Below are 25,799 nucleotides of genomic sequence, written 5' to 3'. Positions count from 1 at the left end.
TTTATGTCTTTTTTCATTTGTTGGTTTCCCCTTTCCAGCTATCATTTCCTCACCGCAGAAACTAAACTGCTTACCTCACAGTATTTTGCTGTTGCCTGCCTATGGCATAGCTTAACATGTTTCTCTATTTTGGGAACAGTCTATAAGTTAATAGAATAATTGGCTGTAGAAGATTAGTCATGTTCAGGTGTTTGAAAAGTTCCTTTCATAGAAGCATTTTTTTTCCTCCCTCAGGAGGGATAGATTGTCTGATTATCTTCCTCATTTTTGATATTAGCAGCAAAAGATGCTCAGTACCTTTCTCCATACTTCATTTGGGCTACAAAAATGGTGACATCCCAATTCTATCATTTTTTCCATTAATTTTCTGAAATGCTGTAAAAAGGGAAATCTTACTCTTATCTACTGTTTAGTTACCTTGTAATTCTATTGTCCCTGGGTTTTCAAAATAATTAGCTCACTAATATTTTCAAATGCTTGACTGTCTTTTAAAAGTATGATTATTAAACCATCTGTGTAAATTTACTTGATATATCTCAGTCTTTTGCAGTTTTTTCTCCTCATTGATCCTTCCAGTGTCTCATCTTTGACAGCCTCTGAAAGTTGGCGGTTGAGTCTTTAGCATAAAGTGTATAGAATTAGTAATATGTAGAAGCTTCCTTGAGACCCAATGTGACAAGAATTTCAAAGATGATTTTGTATCCTATTCTACACCTGGAATCAGCCATTTCCTGGGGAGTTCTGGTTCCTTTCAGAGGGAAGCTGGACTTGAACACTAAGTTCTGAGTGCTGAGATACTTACTGCTGTTGGGAATGTCAGTGTTTTTAAGCGTTTTTAGTTGAAAAATTAGAAAAAAAAAAAGCACCATGAGCTTACAGTGATATTTGAAACACAGTATGAAAAGGTCTTTACTTAATTTCTTCTTTTTCACATCTATTTTTCCTTTTCACTTGCCAAAAATCTTGTTTGTGAAGTCACAGGATTGTAGAGTTGTAACACAGAAGTTCATTATATATAATCTTTTGTATAACAAAATTCCCACTCTCACCTATAATTTTATCTGAAAATGTATTAGATTACTTTGTAGCATTTTTTAGCTTTAGAAAATATATCCTTCAGGTGTACAATTTAAAAATATGTTTCTAGCTATTTGGATTAGTCATTTTCTTTGTGATCACATCATCCAATAGTTTCCCATTTGAGAACCATTTATTTTAATGATAAATTTTAAAGCATTATAAAATCTAAATTTTATCCTTTAAAATGTGTACATGTTTCAAAATCAATCCTATGAAATAAGATATATTCAACGAGCCTACCTGTTATCTATGGCCTTCACACCTCTCTTTACAGTTCCAGGGAGACAGCAGCACAGGGGGATTATACATGTCTATTATGTATTATATTTTCCCTTGATCACCAATCACTTATTCATAGTGGCACAATTAGTTATATGCGCATACCCAAAGACTTTAAGCTAATATACTTACAGTCATTTTTAATCATTGAAATGCTGTTTTCCTGGAGATACTTCAGAAGGAATTCATTAAGTGTTTTAGAGCTTGGCTTTATACTTGAAAAACAGTTTTTCCAGTTATTAAATACTTGAATTAAATTTTATGCTCCACTCCAGAAGGTGTAAAATGTTGTTACTGAAGGCTCTAGACAACCTCATTTTCTTTCAGTTACAAGTGACTCAGACTTTTCGTCTAAATGCCAAAACAATGCATTTACTTTCTTCAAAGACCAATGGTTTTCTCAGATTATTCTGTGTCTGCAGTTGCTTTTCCTGGCTACATGGAGTGTCCATATGTATGTTCAGAAGTATACACACACACACACACACACACACACACACGTGCACACACAAATTCTTAATTTGGGGAAAGTTTATTTTTAATTGTGTTAATCTGTTTTGATTTGATTTTCTTCTTTGTGAACTTTTATTACACACATGTTGTTTCTCTATCTTCCATAGTATAGAATTAGGGATTTCCAGAGGGCTGATAGATGAAGCAAACCTATCAAAAGCCCAACTTTGAGTGAGAAGTAAAATTTTAGCGAATATGTAATCCAAGCATACACGTTATTGACAAGAGACTGGGTTCAATATTTTCTATAATTCAACCAACAGCCTCTCTGTTTCATAATAATCTTATGTCTTATTTCCCTAGGTGAAAAAAATCTGAAACTATAGACAATTTATCATTGCATTTGAGATTATGCATACTTTTCCCTGTGTAGTTTACTAAACATTTCCAGGGAAATTATTTATAAATCATTGCTGGGCAAAGCTATGTTTTTCCCCAAATGCTACATTTTCTTTTCTTGATATGTGGCATCATAGCTAGGCTTTTCATTTTCTCCCCAGCTGCTACAAATCTGAGCCAAATTGTGGCTCAGTCTTAAAATAATAGACATAATTATGCAAATATTTTTATTGTAGGCAGATATTCTTTAACCAATTATGACTTAAAAGTAAACCTTGTTGGAAAGGAAATACATGTAGAACAGTTGAGTACAAAATTTAGTTTCAGTATGCATTATGAGAGTGTCTGAACATTTAATCAGATTCTGGTTTTTAAAAGGTATGTGTGATTCAGAAAAAATGTTAAAATCATGGTTATTATATTTTATTATTGTATTTTATTTATAAAATAAAAGCTGTGCCCTAGTTGATTTTTTTTTTTTTGAGACAGGGTCTCACTATGTATTGAGACTGACCTGGAACTCACTATGTAGCCCACGCTGGTCTCGAACTCACAGCAATCTTCCTGCCTCAGCCTCCTGAGTGCTGGGATTACAGGCATGTGCCACCATGTGCGGCTTGAATTTTAAGCTTCAATTATTTGTATTAAAATTAATGGCTTACTTTCTAAACCACACCACTGCTTTATAACTTGACACAGCATAATTTAAAATGAACTAATGAATTTACAGTACTGACCTCAATCACTAAAAGTTATGGTATTTACAAGTGTAGACCATGTAATACAAAAAAAAAAAAAAAGGAAATCAAGCTCTTTTACTGCAAATATTAAGAACTTTATGACAATTCATTAACAGGATTTGCTAACTTTGGAGAGGATAATATGATTATCATTCTAAATAATGTCCTTCTTAAAATAGGTTGAAACACAAACCTCTTCAGTATGGTCACTTATTATTCTCACATGTTAGTTTCATTTTCTTTCTTTTTCATACTTCTTTTCCTCCTGTCATCACATTGTGTTTTCTTGGGCATGGGTAAATGTCTTGTGGTATTTTGGTGAACATTCATCAAGCTGGTAAAAGCCTTATTACCATGCATCAGATGCCGCTGGAGAAATGCTTCCATCACTTGACCAAGAATTTGAATCTGCAAATAGTTCTTTGCCTGACAAAGATAAAAGACATTGCAACATTGAGCATTTTATAAAAAGTGCTTTAGACTGGATTTCTATCTAGCTCTTATAATGAATATATTTAAAGCTTGTCAATTGTGTGCCCAACTATATTTTAATATGGCTATATATATGGCAAGGGTATAATAACCTTAAGACTGAAATAAAGTAACAGATCCATTATCTGGAATTTGGATTGATAGTTAATTAAGAGAACGATCCAAGAACCCATTAATTAAACCTTGATTTATAAGTGGCAATTAAAATGTACAGAAAATGACATTAAAAACTTACAATGAAGTATAGCAAAATTACAAATCTGTCAATCTGCCTGCCTGTCTGCCTACACCAGAAAACGAAGAGGTGGAACTAAGCATACAATGCTTGTTAAATCACAGACAAAACTTGGAATATAAAAAATAAATTTTGTTTGGGTACCCAAAATACTTCCCTAAACATATAATTGAATGTACTCACTTACTTAGAATGCATTCATGTTTTTTTTCACAAGTTATTTATAACTATTTGGTGCTTTGAGATGAGAGTACCTTGTGTAATGATTCCCATAATCAAGCCAATTAACATATTATGACCTTACAGTTATCTTTATGGATGTTTGGTAAGAACACTTGAGATCTCTTAGCAAATTTCAGCTATGACATTCCCAGGTTACATGTGACATGTCTCATTCTTATAATTGAAAGTTTGTACCTTGGTCCAGCTTGCCCATTGTCCCCTGCTCTAAAGCCTCTGGTAATGAGTGTTTCTTTAAATTCAACTGTGTTAAAATATATGAAAAAAATGTTCCACATCACTGGTCATTTGAGAGATGCAGATGAAAACAACACTGAGATTCCACCTCACCCCATAAAGAATGACTGCTATTGAGATATCAACCAATAACAAATGTTGGCAGGGTTGTGGGGAGAAAGGAACCCTTCTCCATTGTTGGTGGGAGTGCAGACTGGTGCAACCACTATGGAAATCAATATGGAGATACCTCAAAGAGCTTGGACTGGAGGTTCCATTTGACCCAGCCATCCCTCTGCTAGGTATCTTTCCAAAAGAATTAAAAGAATCATATCACAGTGATATCTGTGCACCTATGTTTACAGAGGCACAGTTTGTAATAGCTAAAACTTGGAAACAGCCCATTTGCCCATCAGTTGGAGACTGAATAAAGGAGATGTGGTTTTTCTATAAAATGGAATATTACTCAGCCATAAAGAATGATAAATTAAGGAAAATTCATAGTAACATGGATACATATTGAGGATATACTCCTAAGTGAAAAAATAAGTCACACATGTATAAATATCGAATAGTTTCTCTGGTGTGAAAAACTATAATGGTACATAAGATCCTAATGAGATAATTGACAATGTGAAACAGGAAGAAAAGGGCTAAAGGAGAAATGGGAAGGGTAGGGGAAAGGTAATAAGGGAACAGAAAAAAACCTGAGAAAAAGATAAAATGGAAATAAAGTGTTTGTAAATGAGGAGGAGAGGAGGGGGTGAAGGGAGGGCAGGGACAAGGGGAAAAATGAGAACCAAGACCTGTCATATAAAGGTACAAGATCCCAAAGATGAATGTAACTGTACTGTAAACTAAAATGTACCAATAAACTCGAGAAAAAATAAATTAAAAAAATTCAACTATGTTAAGTTTCACACAGGAATGGTGTCATGCAGTACTCATCTTTCTGTAGGATTTGGCTTGGAATAATGCCTTCATATCATCTATGTTGTGACAAATTCCAGGATTTCATTCTTTTAAAAAAATGGATATTACATTATATGTATATACACCTATATGTACACATATACACATAGGTACACACAAAAATATTTTTATTAAAAATCTGCTCACAACTCTTCTTTTTTATTAGTATACATTAGTGATACACAATAATTATATTCATCTTGAGTAATTGGTACATATACATATCACAACTTATTAATTTTTTTCTTTCACATCTCTTCCCATCTCCAGATCCCTTTCCCATTTCGACAGTCAGTCTCCCTGTTTCTTATCCTCTTTCTTCTATTTTGGTCTTTAAATTTTTATATTTTTAATTTTGAGTTTCTCATATAAGAGAAACCATGCAACATTTATGTCTGATTTATTTCACTCATGTTATGAAGATGCACCCATTTTCCTACAAATGACTCAAATTTATTCCTCTTTATGAGTGAGCAGTATTGTGTATATCATATATAGTATTTGACATACAAAACACATATTACTAGCTATATGTTACTCATTATAGTCTTGGTTTTTAAAGCAATTAGAAATGTTGGAATTTATACTCTTCTTGAGATAAACTAGGATGACAGCTCTGAATAATTCCTTCCTTGCTTGTCTTAGTGTAATTAAACTTTAAAATTTACAGTATTTATTTATTTATTGCTACCGGGGATTGAACTTGGGTCCTTGTGCTTGTAAGGCAGGCCACTGAACAGCTGAGCTAAATCCCCAGCCCTAAAATTTACAGTATTTAGATTTGGCTTGACATTTCAAAGTATTTAGAAAGTGGCTAGTGATAACATGCTGAATAGTGTACTTATTTTTCCATGCCAGGAATGAAAACATTTAGGTGGAATTTCCTTTAAGCAAATGATTATGCATCTAGTTATTCAATTGACTAGCATCAGTAGTAAACTTTTAATTTGGTGAAATGGAGAGAAAAATATCTGAGGTTGGAATATGTTTATGTGAATTTTTTTTTTTTTTAGGACTTGTAAAGTCATCTTAAATACCTAAACTGGATTTTAACAATGACACTCTTTCCTTTCTTCATGATGATTTGATTTGCAGAGCCAGTGGCAATTAAGAGGCCAAATAAGGTAGGTTATAAGCAAAGGCTCACCACTGCTTGCAGTCAGACATCTGATTTTAATTATGGAGAAATAGGTAAACATCAGTGTTATGGTCAAATAGAAGTTGGTATGCCTTTTCTAAGCTCATTAGAGCTTGTAACTTGCCAGTTTACACACACACATATACACAAAAGAAGTCTGAACTGCAGACTAGTTTCTGAATTCTTTGTTTATATATCCTACTGATAATCTTCTAGTGGAAAAAATACAGCTTCAAATGGAACACTAGATTTAAAACTCAAAAATATGAGAAACAAGAATGGATTAGCTTTCAGGTCATGCTCTCTCACACCCACCTACTCCCACCGGAGTCGCACTGGGGCATATTACTCAGTTATTTATCCCTAAATCACACAGTCTCATTCTCTGAAGCTTCGTATTTTCCCTAATTGCACTCTAACTCCAGCCAAAAAACTAAAAACCAAAAAACAACGTCAAAGAAAACTCCACAAAGGTTTTGTTTAACTTCTCTCCAACCTACCTCCCATCAAATGAATTCCTTAGAAGTCAGGTTGTGATTAGTAATGCTAGTTTGCTGCAGACTAATTCTACTCATTTGACAAAACTGGGAATAATAAAGATAGAAGATTCAGCACCTTTAATGAATTTTTCTTACCTCTGCATCTTATGATACTGTACTAAAAAAAAAAAAGACTTACTTTTCTTCACTGCCTATGAAATGCAACAATGAAAGTTGACTGTTACAAATTTAATCCACTTTACAGCAGCCTCATTCAGGTATGTTGAGATTAACCTTTTGATAATTTTTCTCTTCAGCCTCTATCAACTACAATTTAAACTTGCACACTTTAAAACTAAAAAAGTTTAGATCACTGTTTATCTCTGTTTTCTATTCCTTCATGCTTTCTGTAGTTCCACTACTCAAAGATAAGCACTGCAGAAAGTTTCTGAAAATGGTGTGATATTGATCACCTTCTTGAACTGAGGGAATAACCAGGAAATATCCCCCATGCCCCACTGCCTCTGAATAACAACATGCCCAGCTAGCTGATCATCACCAAAGATACTCGGGATTCTGGAGACAGGACTACAAGTGTGATTCCAAGCACCACTTAAATAAAGATCCAGATCAGTTGTGATTTGTCTTGGGAAGGCTACTTAAAATAAACCTGCCCTATGGGATTGTCAACACAGTTCTGACTATGAAACAGAGAACCAGTGGAAAACAAACTCCTATTACAATGGCTAGAATTAAAAGGAAAGAAGGTAAAGTACTTGCAAATAAAATACTGCACATGTTTATCTTCACACTGACATCTGCTTCTTGGAGGATCTGTAAAAACACAGTACACTCAAAATGATGAATTTTGTATATGTAAATTAGAGTTAAAAAGAAGAACCATACGCCTGGCATGTGGTAACAGCTTGATAAAATGCTATTTTTGATAGCTGTCCTGAAGCAGATATTAAAGGTGCAAATACCACTCTTATGCTATCATATTCTCCTATCTAAGTGTGTAAATGGATGCAAAAATTGCAATAAATATAACAATGATTTTGATTTGACAGCTGTAGTCAAATAATTGCTCAATAATTTCAGTTCTGTATTTGAAATAATTTTAATCACTCTGGATAAAGGAAAGAACTGAATTAAGGATTTGCAATAAAGTCAGTGAATTGGTGTATTCAGAAAAGCTTTAATAGTTTCAAAATAAATCACTTAAACAAAATTAATTCAAACATATTTAAGAAATCTTTTTATTTCAATGGTAATTAGAAAACTGTAGGACTATTTAGTCTATAGTTCAGATGTTTTACTTCTTTTTGAACTACAGAAGTAATACATTTGTCCTGTACTAAGTGAAATCATAAAATGTGACTGAAAATTGTGCAAAGCTAATACTCCAGGAGCCGAAAACCTATAACTGCACCCTACCTCGAGGTCAGATCCAAAAAATCTTATGTGCATCTTTCCATACATGTATTTGTTGTTTATTTTATTTTATTATTATTATTTCTTAAATTGTCAGGTAATATTGTATGTTTTTATTGCACACAGCATAATGTTTTCAATATACATTGTGGAGTGGTTGATTCTAGCTAACTGAAAACTACATTATCTCACAGACATATTTTGGTGAGAATACATTAATATCTCCTCTACATTTTTCAAAAATGTGATTTATTCTGATAAACTATACTTACCTCATTACACAGTAGTTCTCTTGATAATTTTAACTCAGTACATATAAGTGAGATAATGCACTTGTTGTCTTTCTGTTCCTGGATTGTTTCACTTAAATAATATGTGCTAAAGTCATCCGTGTCATTATGAATGTCAGGATTTCATGTTTTTAAAGACTGAATAGTACTCCATTGTGTGTATACTCACTGAATTTTCTTCATTCATTTATTCACATGTCAATAGACAGCTGGATTCTTTATTTGGCTATTGTGAATATTGCTGCTGTAAACATGAAGTGTAAATATCTTTTCAACATATTGATTTCACTTTCTCTGGCTATGTACCTACTAGTAAGGCTTCTGGATCACATAGTATCTCTGGTTTTAGTGTTTGGAAGAATCGTCAAATTATCTTCAATGATCTCCCAGTGCACCACCCTGGGGATTGACCCTGCAACGCACGGTTGCCAGAGCCACTCAGACCATATCTAAACCATAACAGATGCACCTGTGAGTCATAGCAGAGATCTACATTGTTCTTATGATTTTTACAAGGGTATATCTGCAGACATAATTTCATACAATTTGTACCATATTGCAGCTGCCTACGAAGTCATCTCCTCGTTTTTATTTTTACGTGCCTCTCTTGCCCAGTCCACTCTAAACTCTCATTATCCCTCCCACTCTCTACCTTTTTGAAACATTACATACATATACCTGGACACATCACATATACGTATTTTTTCATCGTTACTTACTTAAAAAATAGAATATTAAATATTCTCCCTTACAGATCATTTTTCTTATTCAACACATTTTGGAATCTACCTAAGTCCCAAGTCAGTGCACAGAATTTAACTGTTTCTAAATAATAATTGAAAATTTGCATAACATTCAGTGCAAAATTTATCTGTTTTCCATTGGGACAACATACATATTGCATAAACCTTGCTTTTGTCATGTTAAACAATTCTGCAATAATTTCATTTTTTATATTACATATTTATTTGCATATATTTTGGTACTTTTATACTCATCGAATAGCATACAGACATTGAACTGTTGGATAAAAGCATTTCCAAAATTTATAATTTCAATAGATATTTTCAGTTGCTTTCCAAAAAGACTGTAGCCATTTACATTTTTTACATCCTCTGCTTTTTTACCATATCTACATCATCAATAGGTGTTGTTGCTCAGTTCCTATTTTTCTAGGTCATATTTTCTAGTGCTTGTTGAGAACTATTAAAAGACAATTATTGGTAGCTTTTGACAAGGAGAAGTGGGAGGGAATTATGACTCTTCCTCTAACTCACAGTTACCATGTTACCATGAGAATGAGACTCCAACAGAATTTTTCACAATTGCATTTATTATCTAGCAAGAATCCAAACAATGTAGTTCTTCCTCTAAGCTGTTGGAAGTCTTACTCTGACTTTAAAGGTTTGTCCCAAGAGAAATACAAAGACAATGGCAACAAGGTCACTTGTCTTTCAGTCAGGAAAGATGACAAGATCACTCATTCTTTCAACTAATGGACACATTTCTAATCAACAAATGCAGTGGCACAGATTTAAACTTTGCAATTTAAAGTACTTTCATGTATTTGCTTCTGGGGAGCGAGCACCTGCTGCCTCTGAAGGTCTAATGTGAATTCAGGGTCAGTAAAATTCAAACTTAATGAACTCCTCCAAACAGGAGGTTGAAGATAACTTGCATGTCATGTTGTCCATATTGAGTATATTCAATTAAGCACAGACAGTAGTATAGGTATAAAGCAGCAACTTAACTTTGCTACTTTTCAAAAAGCCAATGGCAACAAGAGAGAAAGTAATTTTATTTAATATTATTAAATTTGGTTCAATAATTTAAAGCCATCAGGAGTACTACCAAAGCTATAAGAAAGAAAGAGACAGTGCCAGAGCCTGGTAGCTGATGGCCACTGCATTTGGAGGTGGGGGGCACCTTTAATGTTTGATGACTTATCTTCACAAGGCTTCCTAAGGTTAAAGTAATTCATTTAGGATGTAAAATGTCCAAGGCTTTACTGTAATTGGTAATAAACAGACAAAAGCAAATTATTTTCCCACAGCCTACAACTTACATTTCTTCAGGGAAGGTTCTAGAATCATCATTACAAACTTGGAAGTAGTTTCATCATTTTCCAAAATGAAAAATAAATGTTTAAGAGATACATGTATCACTGAATTTAAATTGTAAGAATAATAGAATGAACACTCAGAGGAATGCATGAATGAAATGCTTTCTGAAAGATAGTGGAATCATTTTGAGGAATAGCCACTTGTTTGTTTCTGACACTGTGATAGGAGCATGTTATGCTCACTGCCAATTTGATAAATGACTTTCCCATCATATTCTCATTTTGTGGGTTTAGGTCAGACACCATATTGTGACTTGGTTGGTGCAGAGGCTGGTATTTTACTGTATTTTTAGAATATTTAGTCTATTTAGAAAGTTTACATAATTCTGGTTACAGTGACTAAAGTGACCAGGATTAAAATAAAAGCGACTATTACAAAAACAAACTCTTTCAGCATTAGGGGGATGGTAGCACATCCCATGTGTCAAAGTGCTGCTGGTGCCAGGTTTTGGTACTTAAGATTACAAATAAGGTTGCCCATAAAGGAGGAAAAACATTCTGACTGCTATTTGTAGACATGGAATGTTCCTGAAAGGCCAACTGAAAGAAAATATCTATTTTACCATTGTAAGTGGTCTAGTGTAGAAAAGTTTTATTTGCTTTGCCAACTCTGAAGAATTGTTAGCGGCCTCCTACAGCACTCTGTGGGAAAGAATTAGGGTAGTAAGTGGATACCCTGCTAGAAAAGATGGACTAATGGAAGGAGAGGTAAGGTGTCTGTATAGTTTGATATATCTGGAATAGAAACGACTGAAAGGGGTACAGTCAAATACTCCGTTTCTGCCTGATATGTGGTTTACAACACACTTTGAGTCTTTTGAGTAAAGTTCCCTGTAGTCCTATTGAAAAAACTACATCTTTGTGTGCATAATTTGTAAATATGAAATGTATATTCACAGCTATTGCATAGATGTGTGTATGTATATATGCATGTATATTGATAAATACATTTCTTGCATTTTAAGCATAGCAGAAAATGTAATTTTAATTTTCTAAGATTATACTGGAAAATCTAGCTCAAATGAAAACAAAGTTTGCTACATCATTAAATAACATATTAAAAACATTTTAAGGTGCACGTTTTAGGGAGGAATTGTCTATTTACTGTAACAGTTGGGCAGAAGCATGACAAGAGATGATGCATTGGGTCACCTAGGTGATGAATTTATTCTTCATCACAACCATGTAACAGCAGCCCTACCCACTCCTGGTCATGGTCGGACTGGATTAGCCCCTTTACTTGTCAATTGTTCTCTAACACAAGAGGTATGTCCAGAGATGGGACTTCAGGTTGAGGAAGCAGCTGTATTTTCAAAAGGCCGTCCAGCTGCTCTACTAGGCTGTAAATTTGGGATAGTATATTTTGTAATAGAACTCATGCATCCCATGGGCCCCTGGGATATGTGTCTAGTGTGATATCATCTATATGATGAAGTGAGGCCCTCATACAACTATGGAATAGTATTTTGTATTCTGTGTCAGTGAATCATTGTGTAAGCGTTACATTGTTCCGGCTAAGCTTTCAGGCAGAAAAGAAAGTTTATGTCACCTCTAGATGAGATAAATTGTTGTCCTTGCCACAGGTAAAGGCTGTCATAGATTAGGTTCCTTGGGATTTGGTAGCAAACTGGATGGCTCTTAAAAACAAGAGAAACTGATTTACTCACAGTTCTGTAGAGAAGAACTCTAGAAACCAGGTGTTGGTAGGGCTATTCTCTCTCACCTTGCTTGTGGTGGTGGTGGTGGTGGTCAGCAATCCTTTTGGTTTCTTAGCTTACAGATGCATGACTCTGATCTCTGTATCTGTTGTCACATGACCATTTTTCCCATGTGGCTCTATCTTCTCTGTGCATGTCTGTCTGTGTCTCTTCACCCCTTCTTATAAGAGTGCCAGTGAGACTAAGGGCAACATGACTTTGACATGGCCTCATCTTAGATCAGTTCTTAATATCTACAAAGAAACTATTTCCAAACAAGGTCACATTCACAGATACCAGGCTGCATCACCCCTCGAGAGGAGGGACACTTGCTGTTAGACTCCTATATAACCACCATCTTTGTTCTCATGACTACCACTGCCTTGTGGCCAGTGCATTAGCACTGGGGTAGACCATGGTAGGGGATGACTGAGGTCAATTGGTTACACCGTGCTGCTTGTTTGGTTATTTAGAACTTCTCACATCTTTCCCTGTTGGGGTACTTGTTACTCTATAGGTCAAGAAATGAATATGAAGGTTATGTCAACTAGCCCATATATTTTAGAATTTTAAATTCAAGGCTGAGAGAACTAACTGGCTAACTGGATCTATGGACTCAGGGAACCTTCTGTGAGCTGGATTTAAGTCAAGATTTTTAAAAATTACTTAATTTCTACATAGTCCTATTCTGAAGAGGGCAACCATTTGTCAATTTGTATCTTTACATATCAATTTCACCTCAGTCCCTCTGACCAACAGTCTGCAAGATGTTTGAGGTTTTCTCTTTCCCACTGGTAAATGGTTTAACAGCCTGTGTGGAAGAACTAAGGAAGTTACTGCTGAGTGCTATGATTGTAGGACTCATACTTGTTAGTCACCTTGCCTTTGCTTGAGCCCAGTAGATTTAACTCAGAGAGTGTCCATTCTTTGGAACCCTAGAGAGTGTATGCTATTAAATCTCTACTCACCTGGCCTTACTGCCACTCTAACCTGCCATTTATTGAGATGTCTATGTTCAATTGATTCTGATGGTCAACCCACACCTCCCAGCCTCTATTATTTTGAGATTGTTCCCATTTCTATCAGTGAGATTATTTCTGAAAGGATAACTCCAAACTTAAGAATAGAGATTCTCAAAGATACAGATTGATGTCTCATGAAAATTTTTTATTGTTCTAAAAAACGGCGTGTCCTTCAGGCCTTCCTGTATAATACCAGTTATAGATGATTGCACCTTTATTTGTGTCCTTGTTTATTGCATCCATTTTCAAATGCCCATTTCTCTGAAATTTTCAATCTCTTCTTCCCTGCCTGGTATGAAAATTCTAGCATTTTTATTTTACTTAGTAAGTGCTATTGATTTTTCCAAGCATCCAAGAACTATCCTAGGAATACGTCAACATTGTCTCCTCAAATTCTTGCTCAGAGATTAAATCCTGTGGTATAAAAATGCATAATCAAAATTTAAAAAACATTTTTTTCTCCCTTACCTAAATAACTATGTAAACTACTTGGCCCAATGCCTTCATAATCTAGTTCCACATGCAGATTGGCAGGGCTTAGCAACTCCACACACCTCTCCAATCATTTTGATAATTTTTTGGAAGTTCTTTAGATTCATAGGTTAACGTGTGGAAAACTATTGCTGAGTAATCTGGGAAATAGGTTATTTCTTTTCATTTATTTAGGTCTCCTTGATGAATCATTTGATCAAAAGATATACACAAATCCTTAATGAATCAAATTATAAAATTTTGATAAAAATCATCAATAATGATCAGTAAGTTCTTTAAGCTCTCACTTGTTCAATTATATTTACATATTTTTAGGTGCTATTAAAATATATGTTTTATAGCCATTCATTCCTAATATAGAAATATAACTGACTTTTATATATTTTTGTATTAAAAAACCTGTCAGTTTTATATTTAATTTCTTTAGTGTTCTATAACTTCTATAAGATTTTCTTCATAGAAAATGATTTCTGAAAGAGACTTTCAATTTTTTTCCTTCTTGTTGCTTTTATTTTAAATTTTTTTCTACTTCATTATACATCCAGATCCTACAAAGGTAGAATAGCAATGAAGGTAACAGACATCCTCTATTTTTTTCTGATCTTAAAGAAAATGCTTCCATGACTACTACTAGTTTCGATATTTTTTAGTTTTGATATTTGTCCTACATTTTTGTTTTTAGTTTGCCTTTTATAAGACTAGCAAAGTTATCATTATTCCTATTGGCTAAAACCTTAAAAATCAAACATGAATTCTGAATATTTGAAAATACTTTTTGTGAAACTATTAAGGTAATTATCTACCTTTTTATCCTTAATTATACAATAAATTGGGCTGGGGATTTAGCTCAGTGGTTCTGCCACCTGCCTCGCATGTGCAAATTCCCTAAGTTTGATCCCCAGCAAAGTTATCATTATTCCTATTGGCTAAAACCTTAAAAATCAAACATGAATTCTGAATATTTGAAAATACTTTTTGTGAAACTATTAAGGTAATTATCTACCTTTTTATCCTTAATTATACAATAAATTGGGCTGGGGATTTAGCTCAGTGGTTCTGCCACCTGCCTCGCATGTGCAAATTCCCTAAGTTTGATCCCCAGTGTAATTACCTTTTTCAAAATGCATTAAATTTTATGAATTATTGTGCATAGATCCCTAATATTTTCTTCAACTATTGGTATTTTTATTTTTGTTTGAGAGTGTGGTGGTTTTGTAATTTTTATTAATTTGACTATTGTAGTTAGGTTTGGGCATCAAAATGCTGGCCTCACAAAATGTGCTGCCTCTATCTGTGTTCTCTGAAAGAATTTTGTAAAAGCACCGAAGTTATTTTTTTCCTTAAGTATGTGGTAGAAGTAGTTTTTAAAGTTGTCTGGATCTGATGTTTTCTTTGTGGGAAATTTTCTATTGACTTTGAATCATCTTCACTCAAGGAAAATATATACTTCCTGGTCTTTTTTTGAGACACTGAAATATTGGTAGGTGAATCATAGGACTATTATTTCACCAAATTGTACCAGTATCACTATCTAGGAGAAATAATGCACTCATCGAATTTCTACAGTGGTTGGAGAGTACTGAAAATTTCTACTTCTATGGCAAAATTCCTGGCATTGCATTAGAAGTCACAACTCATAGGCAAGTAACAAAAAAATAAATGGCTAGTGTTATCAATTTTATGTTGTAGATCGAGGTTTTCAGAGAAATGGCATTAAGACAGAAAAGGAATTTCCTCATTAATGGTGTGTCATTTATGTTGATTTGAACCAACGTTCAGATTTGTCGATCATTCTTAGTTGCACATGACTTTATTTTCCTCATATCATTCTCTGACTATGTTCTTCCAAATGAGCTAGTAATTACAACTGAACTCTCTTTCTGGATGTGTTATGTATACTATGTCATGTCTACTGTCACCTCTCTGGATTTCGATACAAATCTATCATTCTGACTTCAGTTTGTGAACATTATAAAGTACTCCATTGCCATCCTTGTTCTCACAACACAATAAGGACTGAACAAAGTGAAAGTCTACAGCTCTTTTTAGATCTATCAGAGAACCGAGGTTGCAGAGTAAATAGCTGCTGCAAAAACTGGTGCCAGAAGCAGAGGCTGAGATTCACAGCTCTGGGAGCCAAAGCCTAGGAGCAGAAGCTGGTGGTGAGTGCCCCTTCTGGTAAGAACTTCTGAACAATAACGGATGATTTGCTGAAGGCTCAGTGTGGGTAAACTTGAGAACTAAAACTTCTAGGGACCCAGTCTTAATCAGGTCCACCTAGATTTATTAATTTTATCTCCTGGAGCACAAATGAGTTCTTATGATGAAACTTGGTGAAAAATTCTCTAATGCTTCTGGCAGGAGAGAGGATAAAACAGTCCATTTGAAATACACCCAGAGCTCTCCACTCCTCTTAACAAAGCCCTGCCCACAAGGGAGATTATTTTACCTAAAATTTACTAACCTGAGGGGAAGAACATACCCAGCTTCAGCCCCCTGTAGCTTTTCTGTCTAAGGAAGTGAAGAAAAGCTTAGAAGAACTTGTGAATCTCACAGCGAGAGGCACAGGCTCATTGTAAAACTAAAACCTGATTTGAAGATTACAGAATGGTCCCCTTTTGTCTACTCCTTATCATTCAAGCTTCTGCTTAGAAATGGTAGATTACAGCTAAAAAGAGCTGAGGAGCTATTCATAAAAGCTTCTCTAGGGAAACTCAGAGACAACAAGGGAAACCAAAACAAAGACACTACAACTACAAGGGAACATTAAATGCAGCCTAACTCTTCAATTAAGAGTTCTAACACTTCATGAATTTGTCTGGTCACTTACTGTTGATTCAAATGAGTAGTGTCTGACCTTATGTTTAGTTTGTTTGTTTACATTTATCATGTGGTGCTATTGATACATTCTGTATTTTAGACAGTCCTTTTCAACCCAGGTATAGACTCTTATCATTTAGTTCAGTTGAGTGACATTTGTGTTTACAGATGATCAGTCACATTTAATGGCTGATCCACTTCATTCCATGGACATCTGTCATTGTCCTTTTCAGTTTCACATTTTGAAACTGGTTAACTTTGCAGGTTTTATAATTTATTAATCAACCTTAAAGCCTGCCTTATAAACTGCATTAATCCACCAAGAGTCCTCTCATTAATTCATCTCTAGTTATCCTTGGTTAAAATAAGAACTTTCTACAAGAAAGATTTTTGTCAAAATATCTTGCAAAAAGTCTTGGTAAGTTCAGGTTTATTGAGACAGTGCAAGAGGGATATACAACTAGCAAATCACACTGTAGAAAATTATGGATGTTTTGTGTGACATAAATGCACTGGTTTTTACATTTGACATTTTCAATTTTTTTGTAATCAGATGATACTTTTCATTTTTAATGAGTAGGAATAAAGCTACACTGAGTCATTGTGAGACAAAAGACATTATGGAAAAGTTTTAGAAAACAGAACTATGACAACAAATATAAACATAAAACATAAATAAAAATGAAAATATAGGCTTCTGAGGTGATGCATCTATTTTACCAGGAGAGAACTAGGATATGTTTAGCATAGAGATGCTTTAATGCCTGGATTTTTGAATGGGATCATCATAGCTGATAGATGAGCAGCTCTGCTGCTTCCAGTTGCCATTTACTAGTCGTTTGATTTACTTAACACCTCTCAGTCTGTGAGATGTGGATAATAATTGCTCCCACCACAAGTACTGTTAAAATGATAGTTACCAGAATACAGCAAGTACACAGTGTACATTATCTCCATGAGTTTTCACAAGAGAAATGGAAAAGTTATGATGTGGACTATATTTCTTAAAAACACAGTGATGGTAAGCATATAGGATGATTGAGATTAAAGACTAAGAGGAGAGCATCAGTTAAAAAAAGAAAAAAAAAACATATTCAGGACCTAGTTAGAGTTGGACAACTAATTTAGTAACTTGGGCTAAATTGTCTTGAATAAGAATTTTTCATGAGCCTGATGGAATTCAGAGTTAGAACAATAGGATGAGTAGGGATGAGCATCTTATTAGGAAACTCCTAGGGGGAAAGGGGAAATTATTTCCTTCTTCCTATTTTACCCATTATTCATGATCAGAAATGCTCAAAATTCTCTTGTGAAAAGAAAGAACAATGTACGCTACAGACAATGCAAGATAGACTACAACCTAAGATGGTAACTCTCTAGGAAGAAAAGTTAAACATTAACTCCCTACTTACAAAAATTATACACACGGTGGTATTAGGTGTTCAGATTCTTAAGTCTCTCATGAGAGGCCCATGTTTCCTTGAGGTAATCACTGTTATGATTCTACCTATCTTGTTTTAGGGCAAGTGGTTCAATAATGTTTCCATTTATTGCTAAATTGTCTCATTTCCTTTGGTATAATCTGCCTTCTACTTTTTATAAATGTCTTCACTAAACATATATGTTGACACAGAGGTTATGAGAATTTTTGAATTCATGGTGTTAACATGATGTTACTTAAACTGCTTCAAATCCATTATAAAGAAAGCTTGTGTAAGGGCTGGGGATTTAGCTTAGAGGTTCTGCTGCCTGCCTTGCAAATACAAGGACTCGAGTTAGATCCCCCATACGGGGGGGCGGGGGAAGAAAAACACAAAAAAACCGACAACACCTTGTGTAAAGATCCTCTATAGTATTGAATATAATACCTTATGTTGAAAAGTATTAAAGTGGCTTTCTTTATCATTCATGAATCTAAATCTATCCATTACCTAGGAAAATATCAAGATGGTTTTAATGAAGCATTCAGAAAATACTGCTCAGCTTTGACTTCAAAGTCATGCTCTCAAAGCTGCCCAAAACAGAATTAAGTTGGATGGGTGATGAAGGATGTAGGTAGGTAGGATGTAGATGTCTAAGAAAGCTCCTGGACTTGTAGGAGATGGCCAGCATCAGTATCAACAGCTTGCTAAGTCTTTGGTTACTTAGCATCATGCAGCAATAGCCACTTTAAAAGTCAATGATGTTCATGATCACCCCCTACCCTGTTGGTAAGCACTCAATCAGGTGCCTGTATCGACCAGTTCACAGATGGTCCAGCTTTGTCTCAAGCTGTGTGAGTTGCCCTGCAAAGGCAACTGATCCATGGACCAAAGTACTCCTAAGAAACCCAAACAGAGCATGGGGTCTAGGATAACCAAAACAGCAGTGTCCAATGGGACATCCAGTGCCTCCAATAGGAAGGTTTGGGTGATTTGTTCAGACTCTTCTCATGGAACTGTATTATCTCTGCACTTGCCCCTCTCCCCATTCCCAGAAGAGGCAGAAGTCAAGCCACTGGCTATGATAAAGGAATCAGAAGGCCTCTATTGAAGAGAGCAGATTTTCTTTCATATCTCTTGTGACATTTTCTTACCATTCTGTTGTGAATTCACTCTAAAAATGTAATGGAATTAAAGTGGAAATAAATGCAAGAATATCTAATACCAGGGAGGAAATATAACTGAGTGGAAACAGCTCAGCTTTAGCTTTAAGAGCCCAAGTCCTAAAGCTACATGCAACAATTTCCTTGGTTTCTTTGAGCTAACTACTCATCTGAGCTTGTGTTTTCTCATTTGAAAAATGGAAATAATACTGTCTTGAACCATTATGAAATTTAAATAGAATCATATACCCCCACACACACACACCCCAGACAATCTGTGGTCGTATTGGTTTTCCTCTATTGTCACTACTTTTATCTGAATTTAGGGAGCAAATATTAACTTTGCCTGCTGTGAATTGCCTTTAATGAAGACAAAGCCCTAAGGACCAACAAGGAAAGGGATGTCTTAGTGTTTCTGGACCCCCAATATTCAAATACTTGAGAGCAACTTTCTTTTTTTTTGTTTGTTTGTTTGTTTTTTGAGACAGGGTGTCTTCATGTAGTTGAAACTAACCTGGAACTCACTATGTAGCCCAGGCTGGTCTCGAACTCACAGTGATCCTTCTGCCTCAGCCTCCCAAGTGCTGGGATTACAGGCGTGAGTCACCATGCCTGGCTCGAGAGCAACTTTCTTCATAAGAGGTACATAAAAAAGGAGAGAAGTGGATAATCAGTTATCTATTTTTAATTCAGTTTCTAATCCAGACAATTCCTATATTAAAAATATGCATGAGATATCCTTATGTTCAGGATAATTTTGGAATCCGTACTAACTATTGTCACCTTGGTCTCATATTTTGAGTGAGACATGAAATGAGAGATTTTGTACAAAATGCTTGTTTTGTATGGTTTTCTTTTACTTGCCCTTTTACATGCTGAATAAGATTTGTGTTTCAACATTACCCTGTAAGTATTAGATGCATGATGTACCAGAAGGTAGAAGCTGAAAATATTTTCTTTGTCCTTGGCAATTTTACAATATAATGGGAAGTTCTTACCCAGCGTTTTCAAAACATACAAATAGGCATGAGGCAATAAGGTCTAAATTGTCCTTCAGTGCTTAATTCTTCCTGACATATATCTTTAATCCAGATTGCCATTTTCAAAATGGTACACTCTTCAAATGTAGTTTCCTAAGTATATTTTCAATGCGGTTGCAATAAAAGGTAAGAAGAAAATGTACAAAACAAAACAGAGAAGCCCAGGCAGAGGAAAGAAAGCTGTGCCTGTACCTATAACTCATTCACCACCATGTGGTTGGTGAAAACCACAGCTCTGAGGGGAGTCAAAGAGGAAGAGTGCTCTAATTTTGTCAGCGCTAACATGAAAGTGTCTCCTTCTGAGAAAAAGAGAGAGAAAAAGGAAGGAAGGAAAAGGGAAAGGGTAGCATTATTTTACTTGCTAATTTGTAAGTGTGTTTAAGGCTAAGGTCATCCTTCCCTTCACATGAAAACATGACCCAGAGCAGCATGAGCAAAAACCTTTGTTTGTAAAGAACTTTTTCAAGACACTGTTTTTCTCCTGGAAAATGTGGTTTATCTAATTGATGGCTGAGGAAAACCATCTTTTGAAACTTCCCACTCAGTGAGTCACCCTGGGGTGTGTCTCCTCGAAGCATCCTGTGAGATCCAGTAATCTGGAGTGGCAAGACCAGCACAGCCCCAATCTCCTACGTCAAGCGGAGCTATGGGCACTGGGAAACCAGAGAGAGCCTGACCTTCTAAACAGAGCGGTTAACAAAATTGCATGTTATGAAATGGGGTTGTGTCCTTTAAAGGATCATTGCCTATTTTTAAAAAAGAACCTGTCCAATTTGGCCTATCAACATGCAGTGTGTACAGTTGCTAACTGCTAGGTGACCACTCCAAAGGAAGAGCAAGTGCAGGTATTGTCTCCTTTGAGATTCATCCTGTTTTCCTCAAAGATCATTTCCATGTCATCACCTGTTGCAATAAGTGGAAGTGAAATGGAAAATTTGCACAAGGTTTTTCCCAAATGCTTTGTCTTGAGACACCAACGAAACGCCAGAAATACAGAGCCAGACAATGGGACAAAACCCTGGGGGAGAAGAATGTAAACATCAGCGTGAAAGTATTAGCATCACTGCCATTTCATCCTTCACAACAACAGGTCCATTCTGACAGCTAAGGATTTGGAGGCACCAGAACCATAGAGCTGAAGTGTATAACAGGATGACATCATGATGAACTCTAGGAAGAAAAGCAAATTAGGGTCTTGGGGCACATGGGATAGGTTATTTGATATATAACACTAGATACATTAAATTTCATTTGAGGCTCCTAGGTCTGTATGAAACTTTGCTTTGGGGAAATGGTAATGTATAGAGACTTACTTTCTCTTCTTTTACTTTCTTAACATGAATATCTTCATTTGTAGTCCCAGCACTCTGGAGGCTGAGGCAGGAAGATTGCAAGATCAAGTCCTGCCTAGGCAACTTAGCAAGACCTCTAAAAATAGAACAATAATAAAAAAAAAAAAAAAGCTGGAGCTGTATCTCAGTGTGAATGCCCTGGGTTCAATGCCAAGTACTACAAAACAAAAAAACAAAACAAAACAAAGCAAGAATACCCTAGTAATTAGGATAAAAATGTCACAGGCTCTGGGTCACACAAAGTTAGAGAAATATAGCAATTATATGTCAGATGAAAGAGATAGGACAATAAGATCTCAAAGTTTAAATGAATTACATAAGATCATTACAACTGGAATTCTGTAGGAAGCTTGTTGAGTTCTGCACACTGTGTGCCTCTGTCCACAAGAGGCAGAGTTTTTAGCATGTTAGAGTGTTTAGAGTGATTACTGCATTATACACTCTGGAGGATTCTCCAGGGGTTTAGGCCTGAGAAAACATATGTTTCTTGGTTTTTTGTGTTTTCCAGACTTCTCATTAGCAACAGTGTAATTTTCACTTTTCTGCAGTCCATGAAACATCACAATTATATTCCCAGATCTTGACAGCCAGCTCTGTGTCAGATGTGGAAAAGTTACAGTCACCAGTGAGACACTGAGAAGTTTCACTTCACTCATAGTTGGCTTCTGGAAATGAAGACAAAGAACCAGCTCTTTACTCTAATGCGGCAATGGATACAATTTCTTCAGAGCTGGCATAACTAAGGAATCCTTAACACTAGAACTGTCTATTAATATTTCCAGAAAACATTATCAATTTAGAGTCTCTGGTTTTTCTGAAAGCATGTCTTGTATACCACATTAGCAGACTCTATATAATTCTAGGTTATTAAAAAGAAATAGTTAATGATAATAATAGGTTCATTCAGAGAACTTATACATAAGGAAATGATGCATAAATAATAGCAATGATGCATAGTTATAAGAAAAATCACACAATTATCATATAAATGGCTGAAATTTGTCCTGAGTTATCCTTTCTGTTAGGTGTAACTCACAGAAAGCATTTGTTACAATCAAAATAATTAATTCCAAAGACACTGTTAAGATGAGCAGAGCTGGAAACGTGAAGTTAAACATACATGTCTGTTCTCCAAATGAACAAAATTATTTTTTATGGAGAACAGCATTCCTTACTAATTAATCTACTCTTTAATTATTAATAGAAAGGAAAGGTGTATTAGTAGGTCTCTCTCTTTCTCCCCTTTCCCCATTACTCAGGATAGAACCTGGAGTTTTTGCACTGAGCTATATCTGTACCATTTTAATGTTAAATTTGAAACAGGCTTCACTAAGTTGCTAAGTTACCCAGGCTGGCCTTGAACTTGTCATCCTCCTGCTTCAGCCTCCCAGAGTGCTGGGATTACAGACACATTCCACCATGCCTGGTAAGTGTTTACTTTCAACCATTAAGCTGGACAATTTTCAGAAGTCACGAAAGGTGTATTAGTAGGTCTCTCTCTTTCTCCCCCTTCCCCATTACTCAGGATTGAACCTGGAGTTTTTGCACTGAGCTATATCTGTACCATTTTAATGTTAAATTTGAAACAGGCTTCACTAAGTTGCTAAGTTACTCAGGCTGGCCTTGAACTTGTGATCCTCCTGCTTCAGCCTCCCAGAGTGCTGGGATTACAGACACATTCCACCATGCCTGGTAAGTGTTTACTTTCAACCATTAAGCTGGACAATTTTCAGAAGTCAATAGTGGTAGATTTTCTTCTGTTCCAAGTTGCACATTATTATGCTGTGCCTTTACTATGGACTTTGGTTAAAGGTCCATTGTACTAGCAGAACTATGGTCTGCATGTGTCTCCTAGGTCAGTGTCTCCTAGGTCAGTGGAATATGACCAGATGTCCTAATGAAGTATAAAGACACAAAAGTTAAGTCATTTCCCAAACATCAGAAATGGTGTCATCAATTTTAAGCCTGATGGAACAAGCTTGAGTGGGGTGAGGGGGCAATGGTAGACCTTCCTATATGTGCCATGAGAGAATAGAAGATGATTTCTAGCAAAGAGCTAGGAAGCTCCCAAGTTGCCCACTGCCTGAGACTCGTGCCTATCTTACCTCATCAGAACTGCTCCAGTGTTCTCTCCCATCTGGGTCTGTGTATCTCCCAGAAAGCACCAACATATTCCATGACAGTGGGTGGCTGGTGCCAGAACATGAGCCTGAGACCGTGCCTCCAAGTCTCTGTTAAATATAGTCAAGATAGGAAGAGCATAAGTAGTGGAAGCATAAATAAGAATCCCAGTTTTTCCTATCTTGGACATCATGGCTGATGACCATAATCCGGGGTAGTTATCATGATGCTGGGAGCACTACAGAGTAGAGAAAATTATACTGTTGCTAATGAGCAGCCAAGATAAAACCAAAGAACCAAAGAACATAAGTTTTCTCAGGCTTGAATCTCTGGAGACTTCTCCAGAGTCTATAATGTGGTGATCATTTTAAGCAACAGGAAAGATAAGAGAGTAAGAACAACAGTGAGCCCCACAGAGGAAGGAAGTGGAAATAGGAAGATATATTGAACTCTTAGAAGTGTCCGCAAGATTGCCACAGAATAGGGATTGGGCTACAAGTCTTGAAAAAAACTGATGCCCAGTTGTTGACATAAAGAGGAGATTCAATTTCAATGTTTGACACATAAAGGGCTGGGAAGTCACCCCTCCCATCCTCAAAAGTGAAAAAAGGAATCTGCATTAACTAAATAAAATCAATGACTTATTAGACTCATCAGAGAACTTAAGTCATAGGGCAAACTGTTACTGAAATCTGGAAAGATGTGTAAACACAAAGAGTGAGAGCTGAGATTCACTCACCAGGAACAGAAGTCACTGAAAGTGGATACTGATAGGAAAACAGAGATCACTTTTAATAAATTGCTGGAGGCTGAATATGGACTATCTTGAAAGCTAAAAATCCTGGAAGTCCAGTTGTAGTGGTTTTCTTCACACTTTCAGAGATTTTCACTTCAGAATCCCCAATAGTTTCTCATGAAAAAGACCGGAAAAGAAGACAAATATGATGTTAATAGATACAATTTTGTTTACAAAATCCAACAAATATTTATAATTAATACTTTAAAAAACTTTCAGCAAGATAAGAATAGAGGGAATATCCTTACCTTGGTAAAGATATGCACAAAAAAACCTATAGCTGACATCATAAATAATCATGAGGAAACGCATGTTTTCTTCCAATTGTGAAGAAGGCAGAAATATTTTCCCTCATCACTTCAATCTAATATTGTACTGAGCAGGGTGTGGTGATGCATGCCTGTAATCCAAGCACTGGGGAGGCTGAGGCAGGAAGATGAAGTTGAGGAATCATTCCAGGTTGTACAACAGAGACCAAAGTGAGGAAAATAGAAGAGATTCCAAGAGCAATCCATAAAGTCCAGTATCTGAATAACAAGTTTCAAAATTTAAAATGTACAAAGAAGACAAGAAGATGAAATTATCAAAGAAATTATATATATATGCCTTCCCATAGTCACATGACATGATTTTCCAGATAGAAAATGGCTTTCAAGTGCCTGTTGTGATAAATGAAAAATGACTCACAAGTAATACAGTAAGTAGATCCTTAAACCTTCTACTAAGATTTTAAAAAAGTAGATGTTCCACCATGCCTGGTAAGTGTTTACTTTCAACCATTAAGCTGGACAATTTTCAGAAGTCAGTAGTGGTAGATTTTCTTCAGTTACAAGTTGCACATTATTATGTGCCTTTACTATGGACTTTGGTTAAAGGTACATTATACTAGCAGAACTATGGTCTGCATGTGTCTCCTAGGTCAGTGTCTCCTAGGTCAGTGGAATATGACCAGATGTATCTTAATGAAGTCTCATGCAAAAGGCTGTAGACTTTGAACTTCTTGATAGCAATTATGAGAATAAGAAGATGGGAGATGAATGTCTGTAAAATTACCAACAAATAATCTTAACACAATTTTGAATACTGATATTTTAAAACATAAACATTTTGAGATATCTACCTTCCATACACTTCTTATTAGAAAGTGACCAGACAATAACCTCCACCACAACGAAGTAATGATTTAAGACAGAGGAAGATATAAGAATTCATGACACAGGGAATGCAACCCAGGAAAGAGACAAAAGAAACTTCGAGGAAATGAAGGAGACAGAGCCCCAGGACGTGATTGTCTTCTTCAATTTTG

General features: G+C 35.6%; 1 long non-coding RNA gene across 1 annotated transcript; it reads right to left on the bottom strand.

Annotated features, from left to right (window-relative positions):
• Positions 1-3,120: 3,120 nt before the first annotated feature.
• On the bottom strand, positions 3,121-24,564 carry LOC104873678. Its single transcript, XR_783541.2, has 3 exons — positions 24,437-24,564; positions 23,682-23,807; positions 3,121-3,377 (listed from the first exon to the last, which is right to left on the bottom strand). It is a non-coding gene; the product is annotated as an uncharacterized LOC104873678 (long non-coding RNA).
• Positions 24,565-25,799: the final 1,235 nt, after the last annotated feature.

The sequence above is a fragment of the Fukomys damarensis genome, unplaced genomic scaffold (assembly GCF_012274545.1).
Source record: "Fukomys damarensis isolate Sample0158 unplaced genomic scaffold, DMR_v1.0_HiC HiC_scaffold_17, whole genome shotgun sequence".
Classification (NCBI taxonomy): domain Eukaryota; kingdom Metazoa; phylum Chordata; class Mammalia; order Rodentia; family Bathyergidae; genus Fukomys; species Fukomys damarensis.
Note: the sequence above shows the minus strand (reverse complement) of the source record. Positions and strands in the feature narration are given on the sequence as shown.